Genomic DNA, 17,249 nt, shown 5'->3' on the forward strand with positions numbered 1-17,249 from the left:
ATCAATTGCGCTGCCAATAAACTTTTGCATTACCGCCCTCAAACTACCGCTCTCTTATTTGGGTTTTTTGAGACACTGATTTACCGTATTGGATATTGGTACAATCACTAGTACAGAAACGACACATCCACATATACAGTTGGGTGCCACCGATATTGTCCCTTATCATTTGACCCATTTAGGCCTGACCTCAACATTTAAAAAAATCCTTCTAAATCCTCCAGTTTTCTGAAATAAATATTTTCACGATTTTTCAAAAATAGCAGACCTACAAAGCTCGTAGCGCGCCACTCGGTGGCGCGCTATGAGCTTGTAGATCTGCTATTTTTCAATAGCTAAATTATAATGTTTAAAACACCAAAAGGGTGTTTTAAACATCACGCAAAGATCACGCAAACCTCAGCAAAAAGAAAAGGACAATATCGATGGCCTCCAACTGTAGCATGGAACAGATAAGTGTGAGTGGTGCAAATCCCCCCTCTCTCTCTCTCTCTCTCTCTCTCTCTCTCTCTCTCATTAGCAGGCAACAGTGCTCATTAACGTCACACACACACACAAACATAGTCACACACAAACATAGTTGAACACGGACATTGCTGTTCCTTTGAGTGGTTGCACCACTCAAAAAACTGCCTGTGATGCTCAGAGAAGAGCAAGAATGCTTAGTTTGTGTATGTGTGGGTGTGTGCGTGCGTGCCGTATGTTCGTGGTTCAGCTATAGAACAGTGAGGTGAAAAATGTGGGTGGTATTGAAAGGTTTCACAGTTCCTCATTGGAAAAAGTGTAGCCGGGAGGTAATTGGAAAATGAACACATCCCTCCCTAGTGATGTACAAGTCACGGGGGCCCCCACAGCTCCGTGTTGAGGCCCATTAGATTGACATCTGGAAGACAGATACTTCAGTAAGAAGCTCCGCTCCACAACCACTAATACTGGGTCTTTCTGCAAGCCTAACCCATTTAGACCTGACACTAGATTCTACAAAATGTCTTCTATATATATTCAAAGATTTGCGCCACGTTGTCGCGATTTAAAAAAAATAGCAGACCTACAAGCTCGTAGCGCAGAGCTTGTAGATCTGCTATTTTTTCAATAGCTAAAGTATATAATAATACTTAAAACACCAAAAGGGGTTCCTGCCCAAAATGGGCTAAGGGATTCCATGGCACTGCATGAAAGTGGAAGCCAGTGTGTGTATATATATATAGATGCTAAAAAATCATGTGTGGAAAAGGAGAAACTCCAATACTTTTCACAGATATATGTATAGGCTATTAAAACATATAATTTCCCCGTTGACTAGTATTTTCTTTCAGATGAGTTATGGACAATTCAGTGGGTTGTCAATGCGCGAGACCTAATTGTGGCTTGTAATTTGTTGCTCCAAAACACAAGCACTGAAAAGAAAATGATACAGGCCTAACTAGATACTAAATATGCTACTTACTGTATGTATGTTGCTCATGTATGTTAATGTAATGTGTATGCTGCTATTTTAACTGCATCACACCATTGCCAGTTTTGGACAGTATACTAAAAATGGTAAATGGTGCATTTATATAGCGCCTTTATCCAAGGCGCTTTACATATATTGTGCATTACATTCACCCATTCACACACACATTCATACACCGATTGTGGCGGAAGCCATGCAAGGTACCAAACAGCACATCGGGAGCAATTTGGGGTTCAGTGTCTTGCCCAAGGACACTTCGACATGTAGACAGGAGGAGCCGGGATTCGAACCGCCGACCCATGGATCATTGGACGACCTGCTCTACCTCCTGAGCCACAGTCGCCCCTCTATATAATATAATATATAATACTATATTTCACTATCAGGAATATTTAAATATCTGACCTGTTTTCCAAATCTCCAATGAAAAGGAAGGGATGTCCGCACACTGATTCACTGCTCCCAGGACAATTCTTTATTTCTTGAACAACGTTTCGGCCCTTGTGGGTCTTCGTCAGGTATGAGTACAAAACATTAAGAGGCGTATTATATACCACAGCATATGGGCAGGTCAACAAGGAACAAGCTCTGTTGCAATGAGACAAATCAAGCAAGACACGTCACCACATCTGAAAGAATGAGGCTGCGGTCGGATCTGTAATGGGAAATATGAAAAATATGCATTCACACCACATTCTTAAAACTGCATATCCTGATTGTCTAGTTGAACTGAATGCCTCATCACATCTTGTCCTCACCTTATATTTTAGTCTAAGTATTCTTGTGTGTCTGCCACAACAGATCCTAAAATTCTCACACTTGATGATGTGACAATAAACTTGAAGTTGGAGTTGTAGTTAAATGGGGCAACCTACGGCCTTAGCTGTAGTACGTAGAATGGTTGGGTATCACAAGGTGTCTCTTTGACCCCGTGGCTCAGCCAAATATACGTATCAAAGTGTCACTGCACAGCACAGCACTGCAGCTAGCACCCTCAATCTGAGAACCCATTCTGTAAACGTTCCAGCAGTGGTTCCCTATGGAGACACAAAGAAGACTCTTTCTGTCTCCATAGAGAACCACTGCTGGTCATCAAACCACAAAACGACAAAACCAAACAAATATCCATGAATTCAAGTCTCCATGGGGTGAGTAATCGATTGGGGAAAAAAAGTCATTTTGGTGGTGAACTATCCCTTTAATTAAATGGCAACAGTGACAAACACACCATGAGTCAGTGGCTTGTGAATAGCATATTGCTGACCACAGAAATAATTCTTCCATTTGGGATATTTCATAGGAAAGCCACAACTTAAGAAGCGGTACAGCGTCCACCGTAGGCATCCCATCCATCAAAAGTGCTATTCTCATTTGATGAAATCCATCTTTATAGCACAACTCAATACAGATGGCGAGGCATATAAAAGTCAGTTGATTTCTTCATGCGTCATTAATGCAAGCAATGACCCACCGCTTGGCAGTGGCGGGCAGAAACTCTGGGCTGCCAGATGCACCTCCTTACTCAGCACTTCTAACCCAAACCCTCAGCTTGATGGTCACCTTACATGCACAATCTCATGTTAACAAGAAAAAAGCACATACGGTCCATTTATGCTTCAAAACTCACATTTAAGCGTGGAGAGATTTATAAAAAACTCTTTTTGCTTTTTGAAGGACTTGACCAGAGTAACCACTTAAGCCCTGGCCTACAGTATACTTTGTCTTATGACGAATGGCAAAATATGTTCACCTATGCCCTTGGATCCCGTCCCTGAGTTACTGTAAAATCGAAGTGTCCTTGAGCAAGACACATCCTAACTGCTCCCGATGAGCTGTGGTTGGTGCCTCGCATGGTTTCCTCTGCCACCGGTATGTGAATGTAATGATGCACACTGTGAAGTGCTTTGGATAAAGGCGCTATATAAATGCACCATTTACCATCTTATTTACCATTTCATGCCCACAAAGGGGTTGAAAGTGGTTACCTGCTCGGACTGAGATTAAGGAACGCTTTCACACTTCCCCTTGTGTTAATATAGATAGTGGAGTCAAACACATTGGATAAAGACTTCCACTCATCAATGCCATTCTAATCTCAAGAAGAGCAGATTAATGGCTGTCAGCGTGTTAGCTTAATCACGGAGAAGCCCATCAATCACATTGAGCAATAGCCTCGGATTGGCCCCTTTCAGACAGACATCACCTCCTGGAGGCGTTCGGCCCTCTCGCACATCCACATAAATCCATCTACATACTCTCATCAGGAATACATAACACAACTTCGCTGGGGCACCCATCAATCAACCAGCCTCTCTCTCTCATGCACAATTATTATTTTGCTGGCAGTCATAGTCCAACTCCTACTCGGGCCAATTGCTGCCAAACAACATTTGCGATTTAGCTCACCGTAAGGCATGTCGCACACTGAAAATAGCCTATCTACGAGCTCACATTGTGAGCTTATGTCTCCTATTTCCGGGGCGCAGCTCCATCACACGACAGAGCGTAAGTTTAGGCATTGTACTCCCATAGCTAGAGCCCGCTGTCACATAGATATTAGTAAGAGAAATCTATGAAAATCTGGGAACTAAATCGTTACCAAGAAATGTCTTCACCAATGTGTTTCTAAAGGTGTCTAATAACATGTACTAAAAGTTTGAAATTCAACTCCCGTGGGAAATTGAGTTATTATCATATGTGACCATACCCATAACATCCTATATAAGGCAAAAAAGTCAAAATTTCATCATTCTTTAAGTAACATGTGACATATGAAACTAGGGGGTTTTCAAGATTCTGAATCCATTCCAAGCATTAGTTTTGCACAAAAAACACTCCTTGGGAGGAAAACGGCCTCACAAACGTGATGAGGTCAGCACATTTGGTCAAGTGGATATGGCCTAATTTAGCCCAAGGAGTGTTTTTTGTGAAAAACTAATGCTTGGAATGGATTCAGAATCATGAAAGCCCCCTAGTTTCATATGTCACATGCTACTTAAAGAATGATGAAATTTGGACTTTTTTGCCTTATATAGGATGTTAAGGCTATGGTCACATATTATGCTAATAACTCAATTTCCCACGGGAGTTGAATTTCAAACTTTTAGTATATGTTATTAGACACCTTTAGAAACACATTGGTGAAGAAATTTCTTGGTAACGATTTAGTTCCCAGATTGGTCAAATACCTGATAAAATGCCCTTACTATGGAACTGGAAGCCCACAAAGCAACTTACATTCAAACCGCAGTCCGCGACAACGAGTTACCGGTGACAGGCCAGACACTATAAGCAGTGTGTTTAAGGCCTGATGTCTTTTGATAGGCCACTGAATAGCCAGGGACATTTCCTCTGAATTGCGATGCAGGATAAAAGGAAACCATGCGACAGCCAGTAATCTCTGTTTTGCGTTTGATGTTGCAAACGCCATTAGCATTCTGATGAGTTATGTCTCCGGAAACGCACTCAGGGTGTTTTTCTTGCTTTATTGTACAAGCAAGGAGCTATATTCCATCCGAAAGCAACCATTAGGACAGCAAACACCCGACTTGGTTGAGGCCAAGACTGAATTGCTTGGAGAGCGAGCCTGTTTACAACAGATGGCATTATGCACTCAAAAACACACGATAGCGAGCAACTAATTTTTGGCAGGAATATCATTATAAACCGCAAACTCAAGCTGTTATGGTGGCAAAAGACTGGAAAGATCACAAATCTGACATTTGAGATGGCGTGTAAATTGATCAAAGGAATAAACAGGACAAAAATGGAAGATGGTACAATGTTTCGGCCACAGTTGGCCTTCATCAGGTGAAATTGATGCCACATAATTAATCTAAATTCTCTCTCCTGAAAAAGTGCGTGGACATCATTGTTTGCAGCCTCATTAGTGGCAGGGCTCTACAGATGGCTGGCTGTCCAACAGTTTTTATACTTACTTTTTTATTGTGCACCTTTTTGCTCCCTAGTGCAACAGGGGGTCCGGGACCGCTAGGGGGTCCTCACTCCTCAGAGATACTGCAGGGGGGCTGCAAAATCGTTGTGTGATAGGGACTTACGGGGGTTTAAGTGGTTAAATGTCTGAAAACACACATTTAACATGAATCCAATATGTAGTGGGGGTCCATGCTTCATCTCTCTCTCAGAAAGGGTCCTTGGCCTGAAAAATGTTGAAGGCCCATGCCCTAGACTCCTAGAGAGGACCCAGAACCCATCATCAGCACCTCATGCCGAGTCCCTTTGTTATATCCTTTCTGTCTGCGAGCATTGGTGTAGGTGGACAAGTTGAGTGTCACAGTGTGCTCTCTAAACTTGAGAAAGCCTTTCAAGCTTCCATATAAAAGTCCCTGATGAGAGAGAGAGAGTGAGTGTGTGTGCCGTGTGTGTGTGTGTGTGTGCGTGTGTGTGTGTGTGTGTGCGTGCGTGCGTGCACACGCGCGCACAAGACCCCCTGTAGTACACGAGTCAGATGCTTCATTTGAGAAACAGAGAGAGACCTTTCAGAAAGAGGAAAACAGAAATAAAAGGTTGGTGTGAGGTCAGAGCGAGGCCAGGATGTGAGCGTCTTTTGGGAGCCGTGGTCAGAGGTAGTGAGATGAGACACCCTGCAGCTGTACCGGGGGAGCCCCCCTGGGATCAAAGTCTGCAGCCCAATTTAGACACAGTGTATGGCTGTATGCTGCTGTGCACATTAAAAATCATCTGTGTTTGTTTAACTTTGAGAAGTACAACAAATATTTGTGGTTTTGACTTCCGGCGCGAGGACAGAACACGGATGAACCTTGACCTTCCCTAAGGCTGAGCCTATATAACACGACGATGCAAATCCCTTTTAAGACATGTTTGTTTCTTACGGGTCATGCAGAGCTGTTCTCTTTTCTTAACCACGTGAACCCTATAGCCATATCCCACATTCTGGGAATATACAGTTGGGTGCCACCGATATTGTCCCTTATCATTTGACCCATTTAGGCCTGACCTCAAAATTTTAAAAAATCCTTCTAAATCCTCCAGTTTTCTGAAATAAATATTTTCACGATTTTTAAAAAATAGCAGACCTACAAGCTCGTAGCGCGCCACTCGGTGGCGCGCTATGAGCTTGTAGATCTGCTATTTTTCAATAGCTAAATTATAACATAATGTTTAAAACACCAAAAGGGGTTCCCGCCCAAAATGGGTTAACTGTCCTTTTGCGCAGATCACGCAAACCTCAGAAAAAAGAAAAGGACAATATCGATGGCCTCCAACTGTAGGCAAGCATTCCGCTTACAATGGCAGATCTGCAAGTTTTGTGACATGCTTTGGGCTTGTAGATTATAGCTATTTTCAGTGACGAGATTTTGGTGTAGAGGAAAATAAGGAGGAGACCAAGACCCCTGGGGTACCCCAGTTAATGAGGTATACTGTAAGTGTATAGCATAGCAATACATTAATAATAATTTACATTTGGGGGATATCTTTCACAATAATAAATGTACATGTTCTAGACAATCTAATGATCACAAAAAATATATTATTACAGTCATTTTACTTACTTTTTTCAGGGTTAAAGGTTAAAAATCGTTAAAGATTGCAGTCCAGAGATGTTGAAGTTGTGTGCATTTCTGCCTCTGTGGGGGGTATTTATATGCAAATATCATGACCAATGGCATTGCAAGACTAAACAATGGAAATCAATGATGATGTTTAGGTGAAAAAAAGAACAGATCGTTTTTTTTTATTCATTAAGTAATTAATTAAAATATAAATGTAGACGAAAAGCTACGCTGGGCCTTGCAGGGTTAATTAAGTGGTTAAAGGAAAACAATTCATGCTGCATTCTTTCCTTATTATGAGAAGAAACAATTTGCATCATTGCTGAATCCATGTGGGACCTAAATGGGGGATCATGGGGGGATGCAAAACAAACCACTTGAAAGTCTTGATATGGACCCAAGTGTCCTGACAAATAAAGGACGTCCCACTGCCCAGAATATACGCAAGCTTATTCTTTGTAAATGACATAAAAGGCAATCCCCTAACGACGTGGGGACCGGGGCCATCCAATAATAGCGGATAATTCCTAGATGGAATTAGGTTTTCCCACAAAGCCCCGTGCACGCTTTCATGAGAGCAGAATCCTCCACGCACAGAAAGGAAGCTGTGTGTCTCATCTCATCGCAAAGACCCATTAATCCAATCTGTGTAAGCAGCACGTTACGCGGCGAGATGTGAGGATTCATTTGACGGGTGTCAACGGTTAACCCGTTTAGGCCTGAGATCAGATTCTAAAAAAAATGTCTTCTACATCCTGACAGTTTTCTGAAAAAGCTATGTTTCTATGTGTCAGTCGTTCTTTCGATTTTTCAAAAATAGCAGACCTACGAGCTCGTAGCGCGCCACTCGGTGGCGCGCTACGAGCTTGTAGATCTGCTATTTTTCAATAGCTAACGGCCAAGCTACACCAGGCTTTTCTCGCACAAAACGCGCGCGTTTACCCCCCCGCGCGTGCGCTTAATTTAGGTCCAGTCCTATTTTTAAAAAACGCACGCGCGGGCCGCGCGTTTAGGGTAAACGCGCGAGAAAAGCCTGGTGTAGCTTGGCCGTAAAGCATAACGTAATGCTAACACCAAAAGGGGTTCCCTGCACTTCCCGCCCAAAATGGGTTAATGACCTAAGGCCATGAAACTGAAAAGACCCCAACAGCCCATTGCATGTAATCTCATGCGCGCTTACAGTACATTCTTTCCGTTTTCCATTATGAGGGGCCCATAAAAGAGGCCGTTTGAAATCAATTCTCCTGGGGTATAGTGAAAGTAAAATCCAATGCCTGTTCTGGAGAAAGGGACATCTTCTCATCCCGACACGGATTTCAGTAAAGTCCTCCCCTCCCCATACCCTGATGTGCAGGGCCAAATTAGCCATTGGGCCAATGGGGCCGTGGCCCAGGGGCCCTTGGCTCTCAGGGGCCCTTCTGGGAAAATGTAAAGCCCTGTAATGGGTTTGAGGCCCTGAAAAAAGCTCCTGGGGACCTTCATTGGCCATTGATTTTGTTAAATTTAGGTAAAAAAAATGATAAAAACACAAAAAACCTAGAAAATTCTGCGCGCACGCACGCTAGGGGGGCCCCAAAAAATGTACCGGCCCAGGGGCCCTTGTGGGGTTAATCCGTCCCTGCTGATGTGTATACTGTATACGACAATATCTGAGTCCATTTGTCTCTGCTGTAAAGTCCTGAGTGTCCATTTTATCTCGGATGGAACCAAATGGACCCGTAATTGTCCACTCGGTTCCATTTGTACACACTCTCAAAGTAAAATGAACACTCCGAATTTTATTGTGTAGTTAGTAGGTCATTACTGAGCACTGCCCTATCAAAGAAACCTCACAATTATGGAAGCCTTGGCACTGATGGAGAAGTCATCTCCAATGCTATAATTGCCACTGTGATGGCTTGAACATGCATACATACAAGGGGGGGGGGGGGGGGGGGAAACATCATCTTGTTTGTTTCAGAATTTAAGTGTCACTCACGACATATGAATGTTATTCATTCACGTGGTGGTCCATATTCTTTTCTGTCTGCACCGGCATAGACACATCATAAACCGCTGTTGGTATCCAAGGCAAGGCAATGAGTGTGATTCAATTACTTTAAAAGTTTAAGATCCCTGAGATTAACACTTCATCAGCGCACCTATAAAAAAGAACAAAGTGGGCTTAAATCAAGAACGACGTCAAACCAAAATGCTGCGTCTGGCCTTATCGCTGACAATGCGATCTATTAACCCTTTTTGACCTGAGATCAGATTCTAAAAATGTCTTCTACATCCTGACAGTTTTCTGAAAAAGCTATGTTTCTATGTCAGTCGTTCTTCGATTTTTCAAAAATAGCAGACCTACAAGCTCGTGGCGCGCCACTCGGTGGCGCGCTATGAGCTTGTAGATCTGCTATTTTTCAATAGCTAAAGCATAACATAATGCTAACACCAAAAGGGGTTCCCGCCCAGAATCGATTAAAGCGCTTGATTCCCTTCATATAGCCTTTCACAATGGGAGAGATGAAATAAGCGAGCGACAGACACTGAAAAGAGAGACTATATACGCGCGCGCACTCCGCGCACACACCACTACACCCAGTGGTGGCGTTTATATCATTGTAATCATCCAGCCCACTCGCATGCATAATAATATATTTCACAGACCAAAACAAAAAAAAGAATCCCCCTCTGTAGTTATCACGCCCCCACAATCACGCCCGTCTCTATACCCCCCTCCCTGTCCAACCCTTCTCGCCGCTATAGACCACTTAGGGCAGGCAGACTGTTTCCAACTAGTGGGCTGCTTGAGCAAACAGCTCAATAGAGCTATCCACAGAGAGACACGACAAACACAGTGCAAACGGCAGTATGGTCTGTCTGTACGTATGAGTAACATTTTCAGGTACTTTTACTTTTGCATCATCGTGGGGGGAATACGAACCTTCAAAATGTCACCTCTCTACATTAGGATAAGTCTACAGTCTATAGGTTGTGCTCCTGCACACAACTGACTGCATTTTGACATTTTCTTTGACAGTGTTATTTGAGGACAGGAGGAGACAGTCAGTAAGTTATACAAGCTAAACTAGTTTTTTTTGTTTGTCAATATAGTTTGCAAACAAGTATGCATGATGCTGGAATAATATAATCCGATAATTATCTGCTTGAGCAAACAGCTCAATAGAGCTATCCACAGAGAGACACGACAAACACAGTGCAAACGGCAGTATGGTCTGTCTGTACGTATGAGTAACATTTTCAGGTACTTTTACTTTACTGGAGTATTTCCAATTTCCAATACTTTTACTTCTATACTCCACTAGGCTACATCTCGGTTCCAAATATTATACTATATATATAAAATACTTTTACTCCACTACATTTATTTGAAAACTTTCGTTACTATAGTTACTTTGTAGATTATTACAAAACATACATTAAACCACTTAATTTCGACCATTTGAAAATAGCCGATCTACGAGCTCTACAAGCTTGTAGATCTGCTATTTTCAAAATATTTGTATACATTTGAAAACGTGTGAAAATGGACATTCTGCATTCTGCATTTTGATACTGATACTTTTGTACTTTTTTGAATTCCGGACTTTTACTTGTAACAGAGTATACTTCTACATTGCAGTAGCCTAATTGATACTTTTCCTTAAGTGCAACATTTGAGTACTTTTCCCCCCCACAGTCACAGAGACACGACAAACAGAGTGTAACCAGGTGTCTAGCTCTTTCATGATAGACCTGAACATTATGTCTGCATCATCGTGGGGGGAATACGAACCTTCAAAATGTCACCTCTACATTAGGATAAGTCTACAGTCTACAGTCTATATAGGGTGTGCTCCTGCAAACTGACTGCATTTTGACATTTTCTTTGACAGTGTTATTTGAGGACAGGAGGAGACAGTAAGTAAGTTATACAAGCTAAACTCGTTTTTTTTTGTTTGCCAATATAGTTGATGAGAAAGTAGTATTGTTTCCTGTATGCCTTGTTACTGTTTTCCTGCCTTGTCTCACCACCTGTGAGTATTAGTTTGCTCCACCTGTGTTCTGTTAGTCTCTTAGCCAATCTCTGTCTTGATTTTGAGTCACTGACAGTTCACCTGTCCCCTGTTATCCCTGTTTTTTCAGTTCCTTGTGAGATCTTTGTTGAAATGTCATAGTAAGTGTTCAGTTCCAGTCTCTGTTAATAAACTGTTTGCATTTGAGCTCTTCGGCCTCTCTGTGCTGCATTTGGGTCCTACCCCTCCCCCCTCCCCCCTTGGCTCACGTGACAACTCGCACATACCGTATGTGCTGCTATTTTTTGTCCCTATAATCGGTTAAAGGTATATTCAGTGATTTCACTTAATTCAAATATCACTTATTTTTTCTTATTTTTTGGATAATCCTCCCTACTATAAAGTGTGCTGACCATATAAGGAGTTCCTCCCTGTCCCCAGTGAGCCCCTGGGGTCAAAAAACCCTAGTTTCGGTTTGGGCTTTGGGTGGCAAAGCCTTCATCCAATCAGGATGAGAGGGGCCTTCCTCCACTCATGATCGAGTGGGGCGGGCATTGGTGCATGTGCTGTTGGTCTGTTGTACTTCCCCCACTGTAGAGCGTGTGCATGTGCATTGTGCACATCTTGTTACCGGGTGGACCGGGTTTTTTTTCCAAATCACTGAATGCTCCTTTAATGATACGACTGTATATCCGGGATTAATTGGTTGGAAGGGATATTCAACTTGAGAGAATAAGGCTGGCAGACTGACGCGAAGAGCATTAAGCGAAGTGATGCACCCTCCCTGTAGGCATGTGTCAAGCACTGCACACCATGCAAACACTGTGACCCAGTGGTTCCCAAAGTGGTCAGGGGGTCCTTGAGGGAGTTCCAGGGGGTCCCCAGCTAAATGAAAGTTTGGAACCAAATGGACCCTTATGGGTCTGTAACTCAGAGTGTACAAAATGGAACCAAATGGATCTAACGGGTCCATTTGAAATTGAAATTAAACGGGTTGAGAATCACTGTTATAGAGCCGTAAAACTCTTCTCTTATGGGGGTCCCTGGCATATCTTTTCAAATGGGGGTCCGCGGGCTAATTAGTGTCAATTTGGGCGTCCTTGACATGAAAAAGTTTGGGAACCACTGCTGTAACACACACACACACACACATATGGCCCATGGGGCAGGACTCGGGAGCATATCTCCTGTTTCTGTATAGCATGAGGTGGCTTGATGTGCAATTACATCCCCTGGACATGACGTGACATGATATTGCAGGGACTTTGGGGCCAAAATCAACCCTTGATGCCATGCAGTGCCACCAGACCGGGTACCATATGACCCGGTCAGGGAATCGAACCCCGGCCTGACCTCTCCCAATCTCAGGGCGGACACTCTATAATCACAAAGACCACTGAGCTGGTCGCACTCACTCACTCATATACACGCACGTACGCATGCATGCATGCAAACACAGATTTATTAAGTGGTTCCCAAAGTGGGGTCCTTGAGGGAGTTCCAGGGGGTCCCCAGCTAAATGATAGTTTGGAACCAAATGGACCCTTATGGGTCAGTAACTCTGAGAGTTCACAAATGGAACCAAATGGACCCGTAACATTGATTTTACAATATAAATTGGAGGTCCCAGAAATTGAAATGTAGAAATGCAAATCACTGATAGAGCCGTAAAACTCTTCTCTTATGGGGGTCCCTGGCATATCTCTTCAAATGGGGGTCCCTGGCATATCTCTTCAAATGGGGGTCTGTGGGCTAATTAGTGTCAATTTGGGGGTCCTTGCATGAAAAAGTTCTTAATACCTGCATGAGAGCAAAATGTGTCCTTTTAAAGAACCACACCCACTGCCACAAACAAAGCCAATATATTCCAAATGTGTAAAATTCTTTCAAGATGTCTTTGAAAATAGAAGATCTACAAGCTCATACAACACACACACACACACACACACACACACACACACACACACACACACACACACACACACACACACACACACACACACACACACACACACACACACGTTTATAATTTTAACAATAGGAACCTTGCACACAGACAGACATGCACATGCAGCACCTTAAAGCACAGGTGTGCTAATACAGCATCAAACAGCATCTTTTATTGCTGCTATAGCCTATACATAATTATGTCTGAGGATCCAGAACAAAAGAAGTGTAGCCTACTATACTCATAAACAATATGTAACACGAAAATGCTGAAGCTTGATAAGACAATATGCACTTACATGCAATTTCATCCTACACAAATATCCTAAATCCCTGATATAGTCTCATGATCCATCATCCATTCCAGCCTTATGTGTGTGTGTGCGTTTTTGTACGTGCGTGCGGGGTGGGCGCGCCGCGCGCACCTTGAGTGGGCCACCTCCCCAACTCACCATTCACTAATTCTGGTTTATAGAACAGGGCAGGGAATCCCAGAGATATCAAATCATCAAATCAAATGAAAGTGGTATAAAGATTTGATGCGGCGCAATTATTCCTTCGCCAATGATCTGCTTGCTTGCTTATATTATATATCCATGAAAATAACCTTCTATCCTAAAATAAACACGCCTTTGCACGCTGTTTTTGACACGCGGCACTGTCGTACGACGAAGCATAAACGGGGCTTCAGGTAGGACAAAGAGAGAGCAGAGAGGACCACTCAGCTCCCTTCCTACAGCTTTTGTTTAGAGAGGAAAAAAGGAGTATTTGGTGTTCTTGCAGACTTTTAACAATGTATTCCCTTGGAAGCAAGCCATTATTTCTATATGGGATAATGTTGTGATTGTGAACAGGAGGGGAAAAAATCTCGAAATCCGTTACACGTGTGATTTTGGTTGACAGACAGCTGGGCAAGTGCTGATCATTGGCGATACCGCTGCATGGTGCACAATGACCGCGTTTCCCCTTTACTTTTCACTTCCATTTTTTCTCCCACTTAAATTCTGAGCAAACTGTGTGAACTCTTGAGTTACGGAAGAATACATAGTAGCCATTCATTCATTCATACGCGAGCAGCGAGTCGAGCGACCGGCGGGTGCCTCCTCTCCCCTGAAAGGAGCCCGTTATGTTTAACGGTCTCCAATTTTCTATAAGGATTACACATTAAAAATCACGCAAAGTTCCCCAGTCTCTGCTCAAATTAGCGCTCCTTTAATTATCCCATGTTAAGACTAAGAGAAAATGTTAGATCGTAGTTGCTATAATACAACTTGAATGACAGTTAAAGGTGGAAACAGCGGACAAGAATGTTCGCTTTTAATCTAGAGTCCAATTAAGGCAATAAGCAAAATTGTAATAGGCTAAATGTGCAAATAAATATAATAGTAGGCTACATTACCATGAGTGTCTTCTTGAAGTCGGCGGCTCTACGCGACCATCCGTGGTGTGTAACAACTTATATTTGCCGGCTCATATAATCCCATATCGTTCTCCAATAACGAGATAAACGCGGTGGCATTTGTGAGTCCCTATCGTTGGCTATTTTTATGTTTTATTTTTTCCCTGTTAGCGACAACAACTGTGCTTCAAGTTAAAAGTGTCGCCTGGATGCGCGACTCAGTGTGGTGACAGCTCGAGGTGCTCTCTCTCTCTCTCTCTCCTGTCTATGAGGAATCACTGTGGTTCTTTCTCCATCTCTCTCTATGTCTCTCTCTCAACTCTCTTCTCTCTCTCTTCTTTCTCTCTCTCTCTCTCTATCCCTAATTCCCTATCCCTCTCTCCCTCTCTCTCTATCCCTCTCTCTCTCTCTCTCTCTCTCTCTCCCCCTTTCTCTCTCCTCCCTCTCTGACTCTGTCTGTCTGTCTGTCTGTCTGTCTGTCTGTCTGTCTGTCTGTCTTTCTCTCCCCCTCTCTCTTTCTCTCTCCTCCCTCTCTGACTCTCTCTCTGTCTGTCTGTCTGTCTGTCTGTCTGTCTGTCTGTCTGTCTGTCTGTCTGTCTGTCTGTCTGTCTGTCTGTCTGTCTGTCTGTCTTCTGTCTCTCTCTCTCTCTCTCTCTCTCTCCCCCTCTCCTCCCTCTCTGACTCTCTCTCTCTCTCTCTCTCTCTATCCCTCTCCTCCCTCTCTGACTCTCTCTCTCTCTCTCTCTCTCTCCCCCCCCCTCCCCCCCCCCAGGGTTCAGGGATATTTTCCAAGTCGTAGCCGCTAGACGGGGTGAGGTTGCAGGGGGGTCAGTGGGGGAGGGGGCCAGTAGGACAGCTGCTCATGGACACACTGTTCAGATCATGGGGGTAATGAGAATGAATGATAGATAGACTCCCATTTGTTGTGTAAAAGGGAAACTAAACACACAAACAAACAAATAAATAAATACACAAATAAAGACATAATATATAGCCAAATGTGTGGTGGCTTTTAATGAAGTAAATTGTCTGCAGCTCAGACCATAATATCTGAGACTCTGAGAGGGTGCGGCTTGCATGCTTCCTACTAGCTCCTACAAAAAAAACAGAATAACGGTGGTAAAAAAAAAAGGGAACAGAATCTTGCATTCGAGAGTAATTTCTGAATGTGTGCTTTTTACTGGAACAGGCGCCCAGCCATGACCACGAGCCATGTCAAGGCCATGTTGTCATGCACATTGTGTGATACTGTTTCAGGATACAAACAGCCCCCCCCCCCACATACACACGCGCACTCGCACGCAGCTGCTGTTCTACCCCCAACAGTCAGAGATTGGTAAGACCTGCAGAGAATCACAGAATGATTCATTCTGGTTGCAGACACACTCAGTCAGACAGACAGACAATTCACCCATAATGAATGTGAGCGTGACCACATGTGTAACCATGTGTGTCCACGCGGCTCCATCATGGCTCTAAATGTGAAGTCATTTATGAAATATAGGCTGTTCAGGGTATTCTGCCCTCCAGTAATGTGTTAGTAACCCCCAGAGGTTGGTGACACTGTCACCAATGCAGGGCCCAAATCACAGTGGTGGAAAAAGTAGGCTATACTCAATTGTTTTACTTAAGTAAAAGTATCAATACTGCAATGTACAATGTACAAAAATGTTGGTATCAAAATGTACTTAAAGTACGAAAGTGAAAGTACCCATTATGCAGCACAGTACAGTACATGTCCCATTTACACAAGTTTTCAAATGTATAAAAATCTTTTGAAAATTGCAGATCTACCAAGCTCACAATGCACGTCGCATCGCAAGCTTCTAGATTGGCTATTTTGTGGCCGAAATGTTATATAGGGCTGAAGTGGTTAATGTATTTTGTATATAATAAACAAAATCTACAAAGTAACTAGTAGGCTAAATAAAGGTTTCAAATACATGTAGTGGATTAAGGCCTCACTCAGACCTTTACTGCATTGCTGTATGCTTGTTGGATGAATGTTGTGTAGTGTCATGGCCGCCCCAATGCATTTCCAATGGAAGTCACATGGTTTGTATTCCACATTTTGGACTACAAGCTGTTGTATGGCTTTCGGCTGTGTTTCGACTGCGCCCCTCCCCCTCATACAACACAAATGTTGTGTCAAACCATGTGACTCCCATTGGAAATGCATTGGGGTGGCCATGACACTACACAACATTCATCCAACAAACATACAGCAATGCAGTAAAGGTCTGAGTGAGGCCTAAGAGTACAATATTTGCCTCTGAAATGTAGTGGAATAGAGGTAAAAGTATTGGAAATACTCCAGTAAAGTAAAAGTACCTCAAATTGTAGTTAAGTACAGGAAAGAAGGCCCAACTAAGTACATTTACTTAAGTTACTTAAGTAAATGTACTTAGTTACTTTCCACCACTGCTGGAGGATGACCGCTAACATTGAACACTGTTGCCATCATCGTCATCATCCGCTCAATAGCCACAAGTATAGGCTAGTTAGTATATCTTTGCTCTCCCTCAACTTCTCCGTATCCAATATACCCAGATCCGTTGCTTTTGTCCCGGTAAAAAACTTGCCCAGCGACAGTGCTTGCTTGCTTACACTGGAGATTTATTGTTATCTCTGTATAGATTTTTCTACCTGCCTGCCTGTACATTATCAACCGTGTGTGCGTGTGCGCGTGCGTGTTCGACGGAAAGGCAGGGATAACCAGGGCGATGTTAATGAAGATGACGATGATGATGACGATGACGACTGTGTGATCTGATGCCTGCCTGTGGTCTCCAGAGTGAATTAGGCTGATATGACTCACACACAGCCTCCAGCCCTATGCTCATTTCTTGCCGCCTGGCATGCCTCACAGGGATAGCCTATTGAACTCTCGTTCCCTCGTTATAGAGCATGATGTT

General features: G+C 43.2%; 1 protein-coding gene across 1 annotated transcript in view; it reads right to left on the reverse strand.

Moving 5' to 3' along the window:
* chst15 (carbohydrate sulfotransferase 15) overlaps positions 1 to 14,620 on the reverse strand; it is a 65,237-nt gene extending 50,617 nt beyond the window's left edge. The window contains exon 1 of the mRNA XM_079492995.1: positions 14,335 to 14,620. The gene's annotated coding sequence lies outside the window, so the exon portion shown is untranslated. The remainder of the gene's footprint in view (positions 1 to 14,334) is intronic.
* Positions 14,621 to 17,249: the final 2,629 nt, after the last annotated feature.

The sequence above is a fragment of the Electrona antarctica genome (assembly GCF_951216825.1).
Source record: "Electrona antarctica genome assembly, chromosome: 22".
Lineage (NCBI taxonomy): Eukaryota > Metazoa > Chordata > Actinopteri > Myctophiformes > Myctophidae > Electrona > Electrona antarctica.